This window comes from Convolutriloba macropyga, chromosome 5 (genome assembly GCF_964194025.1).
Source record: "Convolutriloba macropyga chromosome 5, txConMacr16.3, whole genome shotgun sequence".
NCBI lineage: Eukaryota > Metazoa > Xenacoelomorpha > Acoela > Convolutidae > Convolutriloba > Convolutriloba macropyga.
In genome coordinates this window covers 2,904,978-2,919,980 of record NC_134472.1, presented here as the reverse complement: position 1 = coordinate 2,919,980, position 15,003 = coordinate 2,904,978, and positions in this window count along the sequence as shown.

Genomic DNA, 15,003 nt, shown 5'->3' with positions numbered 1-15,003 from the left:
TTTTTTGAGTCTCAGAGACAAGTCAAAGGTTTTTCACGTTAGACTTCATTACGAACTTAAAAGATATTCCTATACTGTTCTTGAAGCTCAAAATTTTCCCAAATTAGAAAATTTGGACATAGAGTCCCAAATTTCAGAATTTAAGTGGGTTATTCACAACGGATTACACAGAACAAGTCTTATATATCGTTCAGATAAACAACAAGTTACCATTTGACAACATCGTTGGAACGAATATCAGTGGAATTTTCTGACAAATATTGAATTAAAAAAAGAAGAGTACGAGAAATTACTAGAGCATCTCCCTACACTTTTATCTTATATTGAAAAGTTTAAGAAAACTTGCATTGACATGGATGAAGGAACGCGAAGTTGATGGATATTGTCATTCCTGTCAACATATTCAATTGCTACGGAAGCATCCTTTCAAAGTTTCCAGAAAATGAAAAACGCAAAAACTGTTTTTAGCGGCCTGTAAAATTTGGGACGAGAATATAAATTTGGAGGAAATTAACCAAAAATTTCCTCATGGAGGACTTATTGGTTATGGAAATTCCTTTTTAAATTTTTTGTTTGCTAGATTGAAAGTTTTTTGACTACATGCTATACTACACGATTCCGCTGGAGCGGTTAAAGCAACTACAAACAAGGGACCAGGATACTGTTACATGTTACCAAATTTTCTAAGCTCATGTTTCTTGGGACATTTAACTGGGTTAATCTTTTGTGTCTTTATTAAATTTTATCATCCTCAAATTTTCAAAATGCTAGACTGTTAATCATTTTTCTAATAATTCAACCTAGAAAAAAGAATGTCTCTCGTTGTGTTTGATATTGAGTGCTTGGACGGGAAAATTGTCAAGGAGTTGGGTGTTTTCAAGGATGGAATTGTATTGGGATACAGTTTCCTCCCACCCAAAGACTTTAAACCTACTTTTCAAGCAAAGTGGAACACTAAAAATTTACATGGGATTAATTGGAACAATGGAAAACTGGAATACACTGAGTTGTCATCAATCATTCACCAACATTGTTCAACTACAACAGAATACTTTGCAAAAGGGCTAGAGAAGTGTAACCTTCTCTCAAACTACTTGTGTAAAGATGTAGAGAATCTAGATGATCTTGGTTGTCCAAAAGTTTCCAAACTTCTCAATAACTCGGATACTGACTGGGATTTTAGCAATTATCCGTATCGACACAAAAAGACATTTCACTGTGCAGAGAAGAAAGCTTATGCTTACGGAACTTGGACTCTGGATTTTTTTGAAAACGTATAATATTTGTAATTTCTATTTGTAATTTCTATTTGTATTTGTGATCATTTTGTAATTTATTATTTTTATTTTACTACTTTTGAAATCAGAGAGAAGTTGCATTCCCAGTTCAAAAAACTGATTTTCCCTTAAAAATAAGGTATAAATGACCGAGCATACAGATAACGGTTTAAATTTAGGTAATTTTGTCTTTGATGATAATGACCAGGAACGACAATCGTGGAAATGTTTTGGACAGACTTGTAATAGATCTCTGGTGGTTTTTTTGTCCCAATTTTTCGTTATTTTGTTAATATTAGCGTGCTGTATAGTAAGAATAACTCTTGCCGAAACCTGTGAAGAAACAACAGTTGGGATTGCTATCTTATCTAGTACAGTCGGTTATATTTTACCTTCTCCTAAACTATGAACAAAATAAATTCTACTAAGGAACGCATTTTTATTTCATTGGTGGGACCAAGCGGGTCTGGAAAATCTCATCTTATCCATGATTGGCTAATTATTGGAACTTTTCAACCCGATTTTGATAAAATTTACAATTTTTATCAACATTATCAATCACTTTACGGTCTAATGTCCAAAAACATTAAGAACATTCATTTTATTCAAGGAGTTGACTTTGAGTTCATTCAGAGTCTACCCAATAATGGAACAAAATATTTGATGATTTTTGATGATTCTTGTGAAGAAATCTCAAGCTCGAAAGAATTTGTCAAAATCGCGACAGCTGGAAGACACAAAGGACTTAGTACAATATATATAAAGCATAATCTTTTTCATCAGAGTAGGTGGGGAAGAGATATTGAGTTACAAAATACTCATATAGTTTTATTCAAGTCTCCTAGAGATCTTCTCCAGATTACCACTCTTAGTCAACAGCTCGGGTTAGGATCACAATTAAAAGATTGGTATACAAAAGCTACTTCAATCCCGTATGGTCACTTACTCATTGATCTGACTCCGAAAACAGTCGAATCTCTTAGATTTTGCAGAAACAGTGGTTCTATTCCCACTATTTTTTTTCTCCCTAAAACGAAACAAGAGATTACTTTTTTGAACGATGAACACACAGCATCTCTCTACGCTGATAACGTTCCAAACGTATTCCCAGAACTTCAAGAAAACGTTCCTAAGAAATTTTCCAAAAGATTTCATTCAGTTTCTAAACGAATGCATAGTAAACCTTGTCGGGGGACAACTACAGGAAATACAAAAACAAGACGTAATAAAGTACAGAGACGAAGTTCATCAACTCGTGCTAAAAAGAACCGGAATAAATAAAAGAAGAGCAATTTTAAGTTCACGAAAAGGAATAGAGCTCATATCAATTTTGACACCATCTATCATTAATCGATTGTCTTGAAATGGAACAGTTTGTTTTGATTCCTCAACACCTTTACGAACAAAAATTCAAATTAGAAGTTAAAAAGTTGGACACTTTTGAGCAGAAACCAGTTTCTGTCCCAACACATTTGAACCCTAATTACAAGGAAATCAGCAACAAAACCAGATCTTTAAAGAACGAATCAATTGTAGATCAAATTTTGAATTCACCGCGAGTCAAGCTATCTCTCAACGACACAATTTTATTAGATGGAAGAGATACAGAAGTAGCTTTTGCTAATTTTATTTTTGCATTAAAAAGAAAGAACGTTGATTTTCCCGACATATATTACACAATACTTGATGCTACCGGAATAAATCCGCAAAAAGTAATAAACAAAGATGCCAAAAGCAAAGACAGAGGGAGCTGGATTCCTTTCAAAATCTGAAAAAGCCAAGCTACAAAAGCTGTATAGAGATGGAAAAGCCGCATATGGATCAATTAAAAATCTACAAAAGGCAAGTGGGTTATCCAAAAAGAAAGTTGCCTACTTTCTACACAGTAAAGATTCCTACACAAAGTATCGTCATGCAACACGACATTTCAAAATATTACCTGCAATTGCTAAGCGAATCAATGAGATCTGGTGTTTCGATCTAGCATTTATGGATAAATTATCGGATACTAATAATGCAGTGAAGTATTTATTAGTATGTGTTGACGTCTTTTCTCGTTTTGTTCGTGTGCAACCAATGAAATCAAAGTACTCTACCGATGCAGTTGTAGCTTTCAAAAAAATGTTGCGTAAAAAAAGTATGCCAGCGAAAGTATGGGTTGACCAGGGAACAGAGTTTAGTGGTGAGTTTCGAAAGTTTTGTATGGACAAGAAAATTAAAATTTACTCTACTAGAAGTGAAACGAAAGCTGCTGTAGCAGAACGAGCCATAAAATCTCTGAAAAACATTATTTATCGCTATATGGAAGAAAATGGTGACAAATACATGAGAAAAATGGATTCCTTTGTCAAAACTATGAACACAAGAGTTAATCGCTCAACAGGTAAAGCTCCAAAAATGTAACAAACAAAGACTTTTTGTCAATTTTTTACAGAAACCCAATTAACCAATATAAACGACCACGTTTTAAAGTGGGTGAAAATGTTCGTACATCAAAAAAGATATTCCATTCACAAAAGGTTATAAATCACAGTTCACAAATGAAATATTCAAAATAGTTAAAGTTGCTTTTTTTAAACCGCCAACCTATAACCTTTGTGGAGAACAAGGTGATGAAATTCTAGGTAAATTTTAAGAACAAGAGCTTTCAAAGTGTATCATTTAAAGATGAGTTCTTTCACTGTTGAGTTGGTTTCCAATGCGTCGTTTGATTGTTACCCAAACAATACACTAAGTTCTTTCACGAATTTTCTACCTGAACAAATTAATCTTGATGGAGAATGGGAGGTAGCGATAACAGAACTGTCGTATCCTTCCTTGTACCAAAACATAACAGAGGGTAAGTTCTTCTATCTAGATGAAGCAACACCAGATACAAAACCATCGGATTATTACACACTTGATCCAGGTCTATACCCCTCGATCACTGATATTGTCAATGAAATGAATGGAAAAATTCAGGAACGTGAAAAATATGAAAAAACGCCCATCAAGTTACACGTTAACAAAATTACACAGCGAATTTCTTTGAGTCTTCCAAATCAGAACTTTTTACTTGTCATTTTTAGTGCCGATCTTTGTCATGTCTTTGGATGCGAAGAAGCTGTTTATGGTATGGGTGTTTTCATGAGTGGTGGTGGTCCACATATTCCCAAGTTTCCTTATGACATTGTACGAATACACACCTTAATGATATATAGTGATATTGTTGAATACAATATTGTGGGTGATACAAAAACTGCTCTTTTACGATGCATTCCGTTTATATCAAAGAATGGAGATATCATCTCAACGGGACAAAACATGAATTATCAAAATTTTCCAAACTTACAATTTAAAAAAATTCTAAAAAACTCATTCCACAGTATAAAACTGGAGCTCAGGGACTCTTATGGTGAAAAAGTTCCTTTCAACTCTGTTGGTGTGACAAGAGCGGTACTAATGTTTAGAAAAACTTCTGACAATCATTTTTAGATTTAAAGTTGTAGAAAATGGTTGCTGATAGTGATTTACCGTATTTTCGTGGTTATTCAAGACAGAGGGGAAGAGGATTCGGAGCGTTAGCACAAACAATTGGGAGGACAGCTATTCCATTCTTGAGGAGATATGTTGTCCCAGCAGCAAAAAGAGTTGGTGCTGATTTGCTTGATATAGCTGCACCTGAAATTGGAAATGTTCTAACTGGAAAGAAAAAATTCAAATCTGTGGCTGCAGATGTTGGAAAGAAAACATTACGTAAACAGCTAGGTGGTTGAAAAATTAGGAGGCGGCGCATAATTCGAAGAATTCCCCCAAAAACCAGTCGACGTCGTCGAACTAGAAGAGATATTTTTTCTAAGCTAAAATGAATACTAGATCAACAAACGATAGCAAATTTCGTTATGGTCACTTTACGAACTCTTGCTTGGAGATTTTTGACAAAATTCCTGTTTTGGAACCAATTGAATCTTCTCACGTTCAAATCAAAGTTGGTTTACAAAAGGGAAGATTGTTTGATGACTTTATGAAAAAAGACGAGCATGGAAAAGCAGATATGGGAATGTCTTTCAAAGATGATGATTTACATTATCTAACTCACGTCAACAATTTATTGCACTCGCTCTTCTCCAACTGTGATGTGTATCTGAACAATCAACAGGTTTACAACTCAAATGGTCTCTATGGACACAAAGCTTAAATTTCCAATGAATTTAACACTTCCACAAAAAATAATGAAGGTATTTTGGCTTGTCATGGATATGAATTTGAAAAAGAACCCAGCGATTTTGAGAAAAGCCCTTTTATAGATCGAGAGGAAGAACTTTTGCTGAAAAATGGAACTACTTATAACGGTAAATTAGCAATTGATTTGTTCCAATGTGAAAAGTTACTGCTTCCAAATACAAAATTTAGACTGAAATTGATTCGTGCAAGACCCAGTTTTTACGTGATCTCCTACAATCCTCACGTCTCCCTTAAAGTTCTTGACTGTTCCCTGTTTACAGGACGTGTTGTTGTTAACGAAGTATATCACTAGACTATCAAATATCAATTAACTCATCAACCTGCTTGTTACAACTTTATGGAAACAATTGCACGCACATTTATTATTCCTTCAGGACAGAACCAGTTTATTCAGGAAAATGTTTTTCACAATGCTCCAATCAGAAGAGTAGCTATTGCGATGATCACAAATTCAGCATTCACAGGACGTTTTCAAGAAAATCCTTTCCATTATCAGAAATTTGGTTTACGAGAACTAAGAATTGTTCGAGGAGGTAGAGCTATAGTATCAGTTGATACAACCAATGACTGTAGGGCATATGTAACAACAATGAAAGCAATGAATTTTAACGAAGAGATTCCCGCGTTACCACATAATCTATTTCAGAACCATTACGTGCTTGTATTTGATCTCACTTCACTTCAAGATGCTGGAGAAAGTATTAATTATCCTGAGCTCAGCGGTGAAAGTATCCGATTAGAAATGTTTTTCGACCGCCCGCTAAGAAGCGTGACAGAAATAATTGTTCTAGGAGAAAGGATGTCCACTGTTAAAATTGATCAGTTCGGAACGGTTGCTAAAAATGTCTGAAGATTTTTGCGTTAACGAAAATTTTTTCATATTTTTTTCAGTTTTTTATGGGTTTTACATCATTGCTTTCTGCATTGGAACTTTTTTGGGTTATATATTATCGCCACCCAGTTGGCATTCTCTTCACCAAATAATTTCTTAAAATGGACGTTAACTGGGGGAGAACTAATTCAAACTTTTTTGTTTACGTTCCTCTCCTAATTTTTCTGGTACTTCTTTTTATAATTATTTTATTCTACCCCCAAATCCCATTACAATTCTGTTGACAAAATTAAAAAGTCAAGCAACCTTTTATTAGAGCAAGGTAAAAAGTCCAATGATTGTTGCTTTTTTGAAGAGAATGAGTCTTTTCAGCTTGACTGTACAGTTAGAAATTCGTGTGTTAAAGGTACTTGCGAAATAAAATAGAGAAAAATTGTTTGTCATGGATAACACTTCCCTGAGACAGATTATTGAACGAATCCCAGAACTCAAATACCGCTATATTGGATCGTTTCCAGCAGATTGTGTTCCAAGGCTAACCACATTCAGCTTTGCTATCATCAACACTTCTCCGAGCATTGAAGCTGGAGAGCATTGGATAATGATTGCTCGACTCAATCGAACTTATTACTATGCTGATTCTTTGGCTCGTCCAATCACAAAATACAAATTTTTGAATAAAAAGTATCAGAAAATGATACAACAACCAGTTCAGAAAACTGATAATTTGTGTGGATTTTACACAATATTTGCAGCATTTCAACTATTTAAATTTTTTCAAACAAAACTGAACAAGGTTCATGACGTTCATGTTTTAAACTTTATAAGTAATTATATGTGAATTAGATAAATTTAATGTAAAATAAGTCGAAGTGTAATAAAGTCGACAGTAATTTTTTTCTAAATTCCTTAATTCTTCGTTAGTTACTCAAATTTTTGTTGTCGACTTTATTAACTACTCGGCTAAATGTACTTTAATACTCTTTTCTTTTGTACTATCATCATGTAAACGTTTGATTAATTTTGTATTTGCATGTGCTTAATTTGTACTGTGTCTGTTATTTTGTACTTATTAATTCAATTTTTTTTCTTTTATTTAACTTTTTTCCATGTTATGAGCGCGTAAAATTCCACTAGTACTGTGACAATACCAGATCAGCAAGAGGTAGTTTTGATCTACCGACCTCTTGGTTATGAGCCCAGCACGCTTCCGCTGCGCCATCTTGCTATTTAGGGTCGGCTATACCTAATCTTAATAAATTGCGGCGGCTATGCCTAATCTTAAGTTCTTGACTGTTCCTTGTTTACAAGACGTGTTGTTGTTAACGAAGTATATCACCAGACTATCAAATATCAATTAACTCATCAACCTGCTTGTCACAACTTTATGGAAACAATTGCACGCACATTTATTATTCCTTCAGGACAGAACCAGTTTATTCAGGAAAATGTTTTTCACAATGCTCCAATCAGAAGAGTAGCTATTGCGATGATCACAAATTCAGCATTCACAGGACGTTTTCAAGAAAATCCTTTCCATTATCAGAAATTTGGTTTACGAGAACTAAGAATTGTTCGAGGAGGTAGAGCTATAGTATCAGTTGATACAACCAATGACTGTAGGGCATATGTAACAACAATGAAAGCAATGAATTTTAACGAAGAGATTCCCGCGTTATCACATAATCTATTTCAGAACCATTACGTGCTTGTATTTGATCTCACTTCACTTCAAGATGCTGGAGAAAGTATTCATTATCCTGAGCTCAGCGGTGAAAGTATCCGATTAGAAATGTTTTTCGACCGCCCGCTAAGAAACGTGACAGAAATAATTGTTCTAGGAGAAAGGATGTCCACTGTTAAAATTGATCAGTTCGGAACGGTTGCTAAAAATGTCTGAAGATTTTTGCGTTAACGAAAATTTTTTCATATTTTTTTCAGTTTTTTATGGGTTTTACATCATTGCTTTCTGCATTGGAACATTTTTGGGTTATATATTATCGTCACCCAGTTGCCATTCTGTTCACCAAATAATTTCTTAAAGTGGACGTTAACTGGGGGAGAACTAATTCAAACTTTTTTGTTTACGTTCCTCTCCTAATTTTTCTGGTACTTCTTTTTATAATTATTTTATTCTACCCCCAAATCCCATTACAATTCTGTTGACAAAATTAAAAATTCGAGCAACCTTTTATTAGAGCAAGGTAAAAAGTCCAATGATTGTTGCTTTTTTGAAGAGAATGAGTCTTTTCAGCTTGACTGTACAGTTAGAAATTCGTGTGTTAAAGGTACTTGCGAAATAAAGCAGAGAAAAATTGTTTGTCATGGATAACACTTCCCTGAGACAGATTATTGAACGAATCCCAGAACTCAAATACCACTATATTGGATCGTTTCCAGCAGATTGTGTTCCAAGGCTAACCACATTCAGCTTTGCTATCATCAACACTTCTCCGAGCATTGAAGCTGGAGAGCATTGGATAATGATTGCTCGACTCAATCGAACTTATTACTATGCTGATTCTTTGGCTCGTCCAATCACAAAATACAAATTTTTGAATAAAAAGTATCAGAAAATGATACAACAACCAGTTCAGAAAACTGATAATTTGTGTGGATTTTACACAATATTTGCAGCATTTCAACTATTTAAATTTTTTTCAAACAAAACTGAACAAGGTTCATGACGTTCATGTTTTAAACTTTATAAGTAATTATATGTGAATTAGATAAATTTAATGTAAAATAAGTCGAAGTGTAATAAAGTCGACAGTAATTTTTTTCTAAATTCCTTAATTCTTCGTTAGTTACTCAAATTTTTGTTGTCGACTTTATTAACTACTCGGCTAAATGTACTTTAATACTCTTTTCTTTTGTACTATCATCATGTAAACGTTTGATTAATTTTGTATTTGCATGTGCTTAATTTGTACTGTGTCTGTTATTTTGTACTTATTAATTCAATTTTTTTTCTTTTATTTAACTTTTTTCCATGTTATGAGCGCGTAAAATTCCACTAGTACTGTGACAATACCAGATCAGCAAGAGGTAGTTTCGATCTACCGACCTCTGGGTTATGAGCCCAGCACGCTTCCGCTGCGCCATCTTGCTATTTAGGGTCGGCTATACCTAATCTTAATAAATTGCGGCGGCTATGACTAATCTTAATACATTGCGGCGGCTATACCTAATCTTAATACATTGCGCTGGTTATACCAATAAACATGTTGAAATTTACTGCGAGGGGAATTATCCGTTAATTCCCGCTGCCTGTACAATTTCCCGCCTGTACAATTCCCGTGCGCGCTGCCTGTACAATTCCCCGCCTGTACAATTCCCGTGCGCGCTGCCTGTACAATTCCCCGCCTGTACAATTCCCTGCGCGGAAAGGCTAATGACCGGCTCCGAAAATGGACCCTGATCTGCTCACACTATACTACTAATACCCTGGTCCCTATACTTAATCTTAATACGTTGCGACGGCTATTCGTAATCTTAATACGTTGCGGCGGCTATTCCTAATCTTAATACGTTGCGGCGGCTATTCCTAATCTTAATACGTTGCGGCGGCTATTCCTAATCTTAATACGTTGCGGCGGCTATTCCTAATCTTAATACGTTGCGGAGCATATTCCTAATCTTAATACGTGGCGGCCGCTATAACTAATCTTAATACGTGGCGGCTGCTAATCTTAATACGTGGCGGCCGCTATTACTTATACGTGGCGCCCGCTAATCTCAATACGTGGCGCCGCTATAACCTATCTTAATACATGTAACCTATACCCTATCTTAATACATTAGTGTAGACCCTCTCTCAAAAATTACTCCTATTCCCTATCTTAATACATGGGGTCTACACCCCCCCCCCCGGGAGCCTTGCTCACCCTATTACTACTGACTATGACAAGAAAGCGACAAGAATTTCGATGAAATTGGTTAAAACAAGGTCAAGACATTCTTCTGAATATGACGACTGATCACTGGGATTGCAGGGCAGGCAAAATGATTTTCCGTTCTTTTTTAAAAAAAATGCAAACAAAATTGCTGATATTTTTCCGTACTTCTGTAACATTGATTCCTTCGCTTTTCAGAGTATCATTGTTAGTTTTTGCTCACGCCTATTTTAGATGTTTCCAGAAAATCAATGGAACAAACTGATTTTTTTCTCACAATTTTTTTTACAGAAACCAATGAACAAAGTCTCCACAAATGCAGCGCAAGATAATGATTTTAAACTGTAATTCAAATTATTTTTAAAACCAGAACTATTTATCCTGCAAAATTTCTGATTCATAAATAATTTTATTTTGACACGTATTGTTGTCAGAAAACGGGAAAAAACCTGTTTTGACTTGAAGCTGAGAAGCATAAATCAGACAAAAGAGGGCTGATTTTGGATATTGTAAAAAGTGCTAGTAACAGTCCAGATCAAAAATTAGCAAGTAATTGATACTTCATTTGGACACAAATAAGTGTTATTGAGGGCTTAAGAACTGCCAATTATTCTTCGATAAAAAATTTAATGAGAGAATTGTTTTTGGAAAACTACTCTTATTTTTTTATTGCCGTCTGCTGTATAATACTTTCTGCAGAAGATAAAGTATCTGCGTAATTTATTTATGGTAACATTGCTCTTCTAATATTAACCTCCTAATGTGAACGATTTGGGCATTTAAGTGAATTTTTTTGCTTCAGCTAATCCTTATGAGAGGTAATTACAAAGTGGCTATTTGTCACAGTGCGAGTTAAGCTGACGCTAATAAAATATGAAATGGCGCTGTGTTGAGAGGTTCTTGATGCCTCTTTATACTCTTTTAGCTACTATAGTTGCCAAAATAAAGTTTAAAATTTCTTAAAAAATTTTGTTTCAAAAATTTTCTCTGTAACAGCATAGGATGACAACTTGATCAAAACTAACTCAACGAAATTACGTTTAAAGATCCTGCCAAGAGCAAACCATGTTGAGTACCTTTTTGAATTTTTCAACTTTTACTTTTTTTTTTAGCTTTTTAGGATACTTGTAAACACTGTATTCTAATAAATCTGAACTCTGAATTTTGGTTTTTTTGAGGAGCTATCGAGGTTAAAAAATTTGTGAACATTTCATTTGTGTCATTGATTTCATTCGTTTTTGTTTACATTTTCCGCATTTTGTTCAATTTTTGTCAATTTTGCTATACAAACTGCCGAATTTAATAACAATCATGCTAAGATTTTCAATTTTAAAGAACGAATAAAGTTTCAAAACAATTGGAGCCAAAATTTTGTCAACAATTGGCTAGATTTTCCAAAAATCAGTCTTTTTCAATCAAAATGCATTCCTATAGCAACCTGTTTAAATTAGGTGGACGTGCAGACCTGAAAACTGCAGACAAAATATCTTCGAATCCCAAAAGTGTTAGTTTTACTTTTTTTCTCTGGGAGTGTTCTATAATAAAAAAAAATTGCCGCTTTTTTCAATTCAACTCCAAGATTACCTAAAATTTATCATTTGTTTTTGAGATAGTGACTTTTTCCCGTCAAATACTGTGTTTAGCTGACAATTGGAACAATTGCCAGTTTTCAGAGGACATGACTGCGGCAGTCTTAAGGCTAGCTTTGCTCCATTCCCTGGTTCAATTTGTATGGGTCATTTTACAGATCTTTTGACGTGAAAATGGGGCCTATTGAACATGTAACACATCTCCAGTTAGAAATCAATGTTTTTAGGGCTTCAACACTTCATTTGCGTAAAAATGTGTTCTTTGAGTCTTTATTTGTTGTTAATTGTAGCCTTAAGACTCAGTCTCAAAAATGACATGTCCAACTGGCGTTCTATGGAGCTAAAAATTTTCCAACTTAGTTTTCTTTGTTGAGAGCTTATTTGTTTAATGTTTCAGAAATTTTGTTTGCAAAACCAAAGAAAGTGGATTTTTGAGATTTTGTCATATGTTTATCTTATTTCTGCCAATTTTTAACCCTGTTCCAGATTGCAAAATCTTCTACCGAGTTATAATTTAGTTGTCACTAGTTATCTCACGTCCAAGGTTTTCAGAAAAGAATTTCTAGCGTTGAGACAGAGATTTAAAAATTAGAATGAATTAAGCGTTCGAAAAACAAAACATGCAAAAACACAATATAGTTGTCGATATCTCTTTGGCTAAAATATAATCTTTGAACTGTAAAAGTTTTGCTTGTGTTAGAACACTATGAGGTATTGTAGAGAACCCCAAAGTTCAATTAGAGATTCAATCGTAGTAATGGTAAACTGTAGTTGTTATTTTTTAGCCTTAATTTTATTTTGTAGCCTTAAGACTCAGTCTCAAAAATGACAAGTACAATTGGCGTTCTATGGAGCTAAAAGTTTTACAGTTTGGTTTTCTTTGTTGAGAGCTTATTTTTTTATGGCCTCAGAAATATTGTTTGCAAAACCAAAAATAGTGGTTTTTTGTAATTTTATCATATGTTTATCTCATTTCTGTCAACTTTTTACTCAATTCTAACAGCGAGATTGCATAATCTTCTAGCATGTTATAATTTAGTTGTCACTGCGTTTTAAGTTTTCGGAGAAAAAATTTTCTGGCTTTGAGACAGACATTTTATTTTTTATTTTGAATATTTGCACATATATCCATTTTTTTACATATGTTTTTTTTTGTCTTGTGATCTTTCTACGTTTAAATATAATCAAACTTATCTAGCGTTTTTAGTGATTAGTTTATGGTTTAAACGGTTTCGACAAAATTTTCTCTCAAAAATTATTCGAAATTTTGACTTCTCCCTAAATTCGTCGTATGATGTCTTTCACATGAATACAAATACTCTGGAGCAGGAAATTACCTGATTTGAAAGTAATTTCATTGCTATTCGTTTTGATGGTTTTGATATTTCTTTTCAAAATTATCTTCGTTTTTTTCTGTCTTTATTCGTTTTTCCTTTTTCTGTTAACTTGTAGCTTAGATGAATTAATGGCAGTTTGCATCCTTTTTTTGTGAACTGTATTTCAATTTTTATTATAGAGGTTTCAATCATGAAAATTTTGATTCAGGATTTTTCGCCTGTATTTGAGTATAATTTCATTTGTGTTGTCTCACTAACTAATTTAAAAACTAATTGACATTGGATGCGGGCGCATATGTAATTTATTGTTCAGTTAATAGCATAGGATTTCATTGGCTTCAGCACTGAATATTTAGCAAATTTTCTTCAGAATTTGCATTGTTTTCAGTTTTTGTTTTCCTTTTTTAGTCAAAAAACATAATCTGGAGAATGTGATGTGCAATCGTTTCTTCTGGCGTTTTAAATGAACTAATTGAATGATTGCACTTGAAAGCTAATGTATTTCATACCTAAATTGTTTTCCAATAAAGATAAACCTATTTTTTGACTTTTCCCCTTAGTTCTTGTAACCTTAGTCTACTTGTAACCTAGTATCATTTGAGGCAGGTCCAATATCTTGTTTAATGAGCTACAAGTTAATTGGTTCAAATTAGGTTTTTGTTGCAACAATAAATTGACATTGAATAGTGTTTCTAAGAATTTGTTTTGGCCGTATTTAAGGTTTGTTTTAATATTTGATTTTTTAAATCTTGCTCGTAGTCTTCTTAATAGCATCGCTGCTCTAAAATTACATTGTTTAAATTGTTTGAGGGTTTGAGTTTGAAGAATTTTTTTTTCATACTTCTATTATTTTTGAGATACATATAATTTGTTGAAACTTTTGGTAGATAAATAAATCAAAAATTTGGATGAAAGCGGGTCGGAACATTACGAGCAAACGCACATTACCACGCCTTCTTCTTATTTACTCTTTATTACTCAATTTCGAATTTAGGGTTAGTTTTTGCATATTTGTTATTTACGCAGCTGTTGTTATCGCATATGAAAGCTGAGAAGGGTGGAAGTTTTACTTAAGTTTCTCCCCGAGATTTCAAAAAATGCGAAATTCTCTTCTCTCTCCGCCGATTGACTCAGATTTTCAGGATTTTTCAACGAAACAATTTCAGAGGGAACAACGTTGGCGTTCAATGACCATGGTGATCCTCAATGGCATGCCTGCGGAATTTTGAAATTTTTGATTGTTTAAAATTTATGAGAAAGATAAAATGGTACATCTATAAAACTTAGAACGAAGCAAACGATCGAAAAGTCATACATGCAAATACACATGAAAAATGCGTTGATATCTCCATGGTTAAAATATAATCTTTGATCTGCGAAACTTTCGCTTGCGTTAGAACGCTATGTGAGATATTGTAGAGTACCCCAAGCTTTCAATTGCAGATGTAGTGTGTCCCATAAAGTTGAAATAAGCTAACGTTTCAAAAGTCAAATGTTAGAGTTTAAAGGTCAAAGTTCAAAATTAAAACGTAGAAAAAATTGATGAATGAAAACTTAATGGAGAAAACATTGATATTCGAATGAGCACATTGATGCTCAATTGCACGTTTTTGGCGTTTTTCGAACGTTCGCTTATTTCAACTTTATGGGACAGGCTATACAACCCTAGTGATGGTAAACATGTTAACATTCGAATAACCACCATTGATGCTCGGTTGATTTCATGCTCAATTGACACAAAAAGTAGCATTTCGATGTTCATTGCAAAGTCTAAAGTCTGCAGTTTTGGAATATTCGTTTTTGTTGGGGGACACTCTGCACTTTATTATTATTTGCTCTTTTGACATT